Below are 8,805 nucleotides of genomic sequence, written 5' to 3' on the forward strand. Positions count from 1 at the left end.
GATTGGTGATCAAAACATACCCAAAGCTATCCAAATTGGGTGTATAGGCTATTATATAGGATATGGTTTATAATTGTGTATGTTCAGAGTGCTGGCAGAATTCCTCTGTGAGGTGTAGACTTTATACACGTATAATGCCTTTCTTTGAAAAATGTATTTCTGAGCATAGGCATATGATGTATAGGCAATGTGCATATTGTGTATAAGATTGCACTTGATTTGTAGCACTTTTGATAAGTCCCAAGCCAAATAACGAGATTAGGCTGAGATTTTGCGTTTTTTGGGTCTTAAATACCCTAGTTGGCTCCAAATCTGGTGAAAATTTTTCTTGATGTTTGACCTTACATGTTGGTTGTCGATGATATGTTGATGATGCCTGTGAAGTTTGGTGGCAAACGGACATCTTGCTTGGGCGTGAGGAACAAATGATGTTTTGCGTGTTCAAAAACTATCTTGATGTTTTGGTCCACTTTTTGATGACGATTCGGGATTAGGTTACCTTGGCTTATAGACATGCTTGAGACATAACTTCTCATGAAGTTTTGAGTTGTTTCAGCAATCCATTCTTCTCTTGTGCCCGAAGAAGTTAGGGTTTTTCCAATTGACCTAAATCCACATTGGAGGTCATAGAGGTGTTCTATTATGTAAGGGTTAACACCCTGTCAAGTCTTGTAGCTACCAAGTCAGTGGGGTTGATGCGTTATGGCTCTTTTTCGATTTTTTTCCCGCGATGCCACATTCTCGTTTTTTGGAGTTTTTCGCAACGAAGGGAGCATTGAACAAGAAGAACACAATGTAACGAGTCTATCTCTCATGTCTAGCACCGGTTGGTGCGTCATGTGCATCATACAAAGTCGTAGAAGGTCCGCACGCTTTAGGTCTCTCAAGCTCTCTCTCACTTGTGAATAGTGAAAATGAGCTAAAAAGTGGCCCAAACAAACTTATATCGGGGTTTCCCAAACCACTTTTTACCAAATTTGACAAGTGATCCAATCTTGTTGCAAAATGTATTGTAGGCTTAGAAATTCCTTCATTTGGACTCCGTTTGCTCTGTTTTCGGAAAATTTGTCAATTCGCCCAAAAACAGGCCAAATCGGCTTTTTGCAACTTTTCTCATATTTGGACCTCGTCTTCACCATAAGTTGTCGTTCACTTATTGATCACTCCCATGTTTTTATTTTGTCCCCATGTCGCCATAGCACTCGCTTTTTCTATTTTTCTTTTTTCTTTTTTGAAAACTAACAAAAATAGAAGGAAAATAGCTAACTTGACCCCAAAAATATTCAAAACTCAAGATAATTAGATAATAGCATAATAAATCACTATATCTATTCGTAGTATTTTTGGTTGGAATTCTCTATTTTCTCACATTTTTAGCATGAAAAGTGCTATTTTTTAATATATATACACACCTAGAGGCTCATCTTGGTGTTTGTCCTTTGTCTCCTGTTATAACACATTAACTAAGGGCATATATACTTAGTTTGGTCAAAATTCTCGTAATCAAACACAAAAAACCCGTAAAATTATGGAAAACAATGCCCTTTGTTTTACACTTGTAGCGTGTCGGTTCTGCACTAAGAATGCCTCCCCCCTTCCTAGTCGAAGTCCTCTTGGACGACGGTGTATCGCCCGAGGGTATGTGCTCTGTATGGGAATCAAAAGGTGCTAATTCTAGCCAGGTAATGCAGCCCTATATGCATACTCAAGCAATGCATGGAAAATTCATTTTTGTGCACAAGTAAGGTATAAGCATGATGCTTATTGGCATGACTCGATGTGGAAGTTTCTTGTGAAATTATGACCGTGGTGAGAGCGGTGAAATAACAAGCTCTCCATTATCTTTGCTCTGTCTTTGATAGTCAACATAATTTGTGAAGCCATGTGGCTATTCATTGATTTAATATCTTTCTCTGTTTGTTGTTTAGGGATCCAAATGTGAAGTGTGGGTATTGATGGACTGGAACAGGCGTTTGGTTGTTTGTTAAAGAAGTGTACTTGAGGCAGTTCTTCACGTTGTTGCTTTTGAATCCAAATTTTTGCAAGCTTGCTTTGAGCCATAAGTAATTGCTTTGGTACCCATATCTGCTTGTGGCAAGATGACTATTTCAGCTTTTTGTTTGTAGTGGATGTAATTGGAGAGTTTTTTGCAAATTCTCTTTTCTCAACCCTAGCAACTTGATCTTTCCTTATCCAAGTTTGCTTGATAGTTTTGCTTTGCAGAGTATGTGGGGTTTGTCGTGGATTGCTTTTGTAATTCTCATTGATTGATTATGATTGGTCAAACTCACGTCGTGTGTAAGAGTATCTTCCATACTGACCCTTTCCCACGTTGAAGGTTTCTTTGGAACCCATTGTTTGGCAATGGTCGTCTATAAGGGCAACTTACCTTTATCCACTAGGTGCATTACTAATGGTTTGTATGTAGCTATTTCAGCAAAGAAAACTTATTGTTTTCCTCAATCGGATTGGATAAGTACTGTATTAGAGCTCTAGTCAAGTTGTACATTATACCTTCTCTGCCAAAGTTGCCCTGTGCGTATCTTCTACCACATAAAATTTTTGTGGATAGATATATTGGTTAATATGTACCATGAGTATTGTCCATCCCACTACCTTGATCGAGTATTCTGAATAACTATGGAGGTTTTGTTTTGTCTCCTGTAACTGATTGTCAAGTTGAAGTTGCCTTGTGCACATGAATCAAGCATTGCTATCATCTCCACTTGATTGTGTCCTAGTTTGACACCAATTTCTAGATCCTGCATGTTCTCTGTGTCAAAGTCTATTACTTGAATGGAATTAATCTTCAGAGGTTGTCCATGTTGTTGTGACTGTCGAAGAAGCTATTTGTTTCTTGGCCTCTCCTTGAGCTTCCGCAACAATGTTTTGTTTCTCTTGTGTTTGTTTCTTTTTTTGTGGATTTGTTGAAGCATACTTTGGGTTAGTGTTAGATGAATTTTTTTAGTTGATATCCACTAATACAGTTAGGAATTTCTTCATCATCCAATGTAGCAAGCTTTACGGCCCCACTTGGTCATAAGTCTTTGATCACAAAGGGTCCCATCCCTCACTTTTTCAGTTTCTTAGCATGTTGTTTTAAGACGTAAATCAGGACATAATCGCCTGTTTTGAATTCCTTTGATCGTGCATGCTTATCAAAGAACTCTTTTTGCCTTTGTTTTTGCGCATAGATGGAAGCTACTGCTTTCATGCGAAGCTCATCTAGCTTTTCTAGGTCATCCATTCATGAAGACATTTCATTACCTGTGCACTCTAGTTTCTTGGCTACTCTTAGTGTTGGGATTAGGAATTCCATATGAAATATAGCATTAAGGCCGAACACCATTTTGTACGGTGTTGTTTCTATCGATGTTCTATAAGTAATTCTATAAGCCCACAATGTTGAATGTAACTTATGATTCCAATCCGTTCTAGACTCTGACACTATCTTAGTTAAGATCGTTCATACAGTGTTATTCATAGCTTCGGCCTGTCCATTAGCCTGTGGGTGGTATGGAGTAGACTTAAGATGGACTATCATGAATTCTCCAAGAAGACTCTCAATCGTTTCATTTATACAATGTGTGCCCCGATCACTGACAATTTCTAAAGGTAGACCATATCTAGCAAAGACATTTTCATATAGAAATTGCATAGTAGCCCTGTCATCAGCTTTTTGTGTAGCTTTAGCTTCGACCCATTTAGTGAGATAATCCATGGCCACAAAGATATACTGGACATATGTCTTGTAAGTGGGGGTGAGATTGGTCCCACAAAGTCTATTCCCCATTTAGCAAAATCTCTAGCTCCCATCATTGGTTGTAATGGCATCTCATCTCGTTTTATTGGCAGTGTGGTGTGTTGACAAGACTCACATCGTCTTGTATATTCATTCGTGTCCATATGTAATGTTGGCCACCATATTCTAGGGGTGAGGAAAATTTTTGTTGTCTTTTCCCTTGAGAAATGGCCTCCACTTATTTCTTCATGCACTTGCTCCAGGATTGGAATGTACATGATCTCCGTTGCGCACAGTCGGAGTTGGTTATCCTTTCCTCTTTTATAAAGCTGATGTTTAATTAGAGTGAAATCAAGAGCTTCTAATTCTATCACTCTCTACCGTGCTCTGGTGGTATTTTCAGGAAATGTCTGCTTCTCCAAAAATTCAACAATGTATTGAATCCATTCTGGCGTAAGTGTTACTTGAAACAATGTTGCATGTTCTATTGATGGGCTTGATCTGCATAATTCGCAGCTAGTGACATAATCATGAACATCAACACACATAGTTGGCCAATACACTCCTAATTGTTGCAAGCATTGAAAAGTTTTTGTGGGTGAACAATGAAATGTCAAATCTTGAGTATGCGCTTCCACCAAATAGGTTGTGTATTCCTCAGGGTTTATGCACACACGTAAGATACCATTGGAGCCTATGTTATATAAACATCCACCAATCAACTGAAAGTTCTTAGCTTGCTGAATCGTTATTCATTTATGTTCTTGGTCAATTTTGTCAAATTCTTTGCCCTGTGACAGTATCTTACAATCTCTTGGCACCACTTAGGTACCATTTCTATATTGAAGAGATATGCATTGGGGAGATCATCATCCACACCCTCTGGAGCTTCTCCATTTGGTAATCAAGAAAGGTAGTCTACTCTGAGATACGTCTTTTTCTTTTTAACCACCACCGTAAATTCAAACTCTAGTAATATGATGAACCATCTTAAGATTTGCCCTGTGTTGCATGATTTGTTGACAAGGTATAAAAGGGCTTAATGGTTTATGAAAAACAAAAATTTATTTGGGAGGAGATAATGCCAACATTTCTTAACAGCATAAATCATTCCAAGTCTCTATCTTTTAGTGGTTGTGTAGTTCTTTTCAACATTGTTTAGTTGTCGGCTAGAATAGCTGACTGGGAAATCCATGGTTAAAAGGGAAATCCATGGTTGAGCCAAAATACATCCTATAGAAAATGCAGACGCATCTATATGGACATGAAAGATTTTTTCCCAATCAAGTGTCTTTAGCACCGGAGCAGATACAAAGGCATATTTTAATCTATTAAATGATTCCTCACACTCATATGTCCATTCAAAGGTCACTACAAGTCTATACAGAGGTTGGGTGACGATTGCATACATGTGTATGAACCTCCTGTAATAACCACAATGTCCCATAAAACACTCTTTGCATTGATTGGTTTAGGCATTTCGATGATCACTTTAATCTTATCCAAATCTGTGGATATGCCATTTTTTGAGACAATATGTCCCAAGATTCCTCCTTGTCTCCCCACCACAAAAACACATTTTTTTGGATTAAGACAAATTCTATATGTCTTGCATTTCTTAAGTCCTTTTTTGAGGTGTTTTGTATGTTCCTCTCTTAGGAGAGAGTGCACAAATAGGTCTGCCACGTGTACTATCGACAACCAATGGTACACATGGCATGCCATGTGACCATTGCGCTGCCACGTCGATGGTGTGGTGGCCACTGGCATGCCAGTGTACTGTCATTGGGTGACGGTACACATGGCATGCCACGTGGCACCAAAAATGGGGTCACGTTGTTGCTGGGCAAAGGTACATGTGGTATGCCACCTGGCCACCACGTCATCGACGTGGCAGTGCACATGGCCATCGTGGCATGCCACATGTACTATTGACTGGAGACAGTACATGTGGCAGACCATGTGGCCACGAGGCGGCTTGCGTGGCCGCTTTGTGGCCACGTGGTGGTCGACGCGTGGCCTTTGGGCTACACATCGCCCATCAATCCTTGGCGCATGGCCAAGCGCCTGGGGGTCACGCGAGGACACATGCCACCGTGTGGCCCACACATGCCCCTCCCCCCCACATACACACACCCGGCCGCCCCCTAGCACACAAACACGCACTCACACCGAGTGTGTGTGTTTGTGTGTGTATGTGTGGAAGGAGGCGGCATACATAGGCTATACACTGCCACCGAGCTCTTAGGGCATGGCGAAGGGACCACATGCCACCGCGTGGCAGCGTGTGGCCCATGCATGTCACCCCCCCTCTCCCACACACACACATATCCGCGTGCGCACACACTCGCACACAAAAATTATATTATATATAATTTTTTAAAATTATATATTTGTTAAAATTATATATTTTTTAATATTGTTTTAAAATAAATTTGTTAAAATATTAAAATATTATTAAATTTAAATTTATAACGGTTATATTATTGGATCTGAGTATATAAAAAATTTGTTAGTTTTTATAATGTGATCTTATGCTTAATTGTTTGTTTAGCTTATTATTATGGCTTGTTCTTTTTTGTTTCTTGATAAAGAGCTTTCTTGTCCTTTTTATAATGGTAAATTTATAATATCTGAATCATTTCTTTTAGAGATAATTTCTCCAATGCAGTTTACAACTTTAGATGCAGTGATCGAAGTTGGTGATATTGAGATGACTTTGCCTTTTGAAAGGATGCTCAACAATTTGGGTGAATTCATCTATGTATTGGATGAATAGCTTTCATGTAAATACAAAGTCAACATGTCCCATCAAGCACACTATGCAGGCTCACCTAGCACAACTCTCATTGCCATTGTGGATAGTCTGCCAAAGGTGAACTTCGCTCAAAGGAGTTAGTAGATTTTTGCACCCCGCCTCAACTTTTGCTTCAAAATAGCTTAAAAGGAAGCACAAGACAGAAACTTTTGCAGGACAAAAAAAAGGGCACATTGACAAAGCTCTTAATGCAAATACAACAAGTGGAACAAGTTATAGAGAAGGGCTTACAATGGTGATGTTGTTTTAAAATTTTTAATTATCATGGGGAGGTTGCACCATATGGATGCAATGGAGCATAAGTATGATCCTCATTTGTGGTCGAAGCCAGAAACATCTAATATAGATTTCCCAGGTGTAGTGCGTCTTACTCATTGCCTAGGATCTTTGAAGTGCATGAATGAACAATGTGTCCACTTGGCTAGTTATCATATTCTCAATACAAGTCATTTCAACGGGTACATACAAAAGGCAAATGCACCCGGACAATATTGTAAGATTGGAGATAAGAGCCTTACATGCCACTTTTGCAAGGTAATTGCTTTCTGTACTACAACATGTGATTGTGTAGTATACTATGTCATGCCATCTGATAAGATCGCCACAAGAGTCATGATTCATCGTGGCACACACGATGTGCGCAACAGCACATCCAAAACACTAACGAGCAACGCCAAGGTGATGGTGCAAAGGATTTTGACTGTTGACCCACATCCAAGAGACAAAAGGTTCAAATGTGTTTGGCAAAAGAAATTATAAGTACAACACTTCTTCGCAACAACACCAACGTAGGAATTTTAGGTGAGCAACAGCTATTTGCAATCGCTGAGGAGTTGGGGCCATTGGTGCAAGATAATCGGTATGTGCATTTCCTAGATTCTTATTTCACCGCAAAACTCTATGCTGGATTATTTTTGCTCTGAACACTATGAACATTGTTAGGTTTCGAAGGTCAGTATCTAGTTTATGAAGAGGTGTTGACAAAGAATCTTTTGGCATTGATGCACTCCTAAAGCTAAAGCGAGGCTGCATATATGACTTTTTCCATGGAAACAGGTTTCTTGGTCAAGGTACGGAGGGAGAGAAATGTTATGTCTTCAAAATGTCCAGAATTGGTCCAGCATACGGTGTGGACCTGGTGAACCGAATGAGACAAGATAGGGAATGGCAATCTTCGATGTGTGTGGATCCATTTTGATCACACTAGACATGTTAACGATTGGGGTGACTATGGCCTATCATGTCTATGATCGAAGGTACATGGAGCACCTTGACAGCAATGTGGGTTGCCTCCAACTCTCTCTCTAACAATTTGTTTGCAGCATGCAGGACCTTTTGACTATTGCAACTTGTGAATTGAAAGACAAAGACATGGAAATGCAATGTCTCTTTTGAGAGTGCCTCAATGATGTTATGTTATCATGTGGGTGCAACAGAGCTAATTTCTTTGGCTTCATGGTGGATGAAGCTCAAGCAAATTGGAATGTAGTTTGAATTGTTTTCAATGGTGGTGACAAGACCAATACAATGAGTAGTCGAGAGAGTTCTTGTCTTTTCCATTAGAAGCAAAGCTTGGATTCAACACACAATGAATTATTTGGTGCAAGCTTCTCGACACTTACACAAAGAAATGTGTGAGAAATGGAGGCAAGCACTAACAAAAGAGGCTGTAGCAGCAGAGGCTCGTCTGATACGCCAATGGTGGCGTAATGGTCATTGCATACACCGTAACATTCCATACATGGATTCATGGATTAGTTGGTGGTAAATTTGTATTGCACATTGGGGTGGCATTATGATGTGCATAAAAGAAGCTCTGATGGACCAAACACTCCACGTACAAACCTTGCCAAGAGCAAGCATGGCAGCTGGCTAGTAGGGGAGGGTTTTCATAAATTCATTTCATTATATGATGCATGTACAGCTGACCTATAAAATTCCATCTTACAGAACATAAAGGCCATTTCATACAGCCATGGAAAACACATTGGGAAGGGTCCATCGATACAAAAGCTTGCGGAGCGCCATGAAAGACGTCCCAATCAAGTAATAAGATCAGTGAACGAGGCTACCGAGGGCACTCCAATGTATAAACAACCGACTTCATTGACAGAAGATAAGGAGATATCAAGGAAAAAATGCAAGCCAAATGAAGTTATCAATGTGGAAGATGATGCATCACGTCGGCCTGAGTATTCCAGAAGATGAACGCTTCTTGCCTATGTAATGCAAGTGCAATAAAATG

Source organism: Adiantum capillus-veneris, chromosome 25 (assembly GCF_014529385.1).
Source record: "Adiantum capillus-veneris isolate H3 chromosome 25, ASM1452938v2, whole genome shotgun sequence".
In the NCBI taxonomy this organism is placed as follows: domain Eukaryota; kingdom Viridiplantae; phylum Streptophyta; class Polypodiopsida; order Polypodiales; family Pteridaceae; genus Adiantum; species Adiantum capillus-veneris.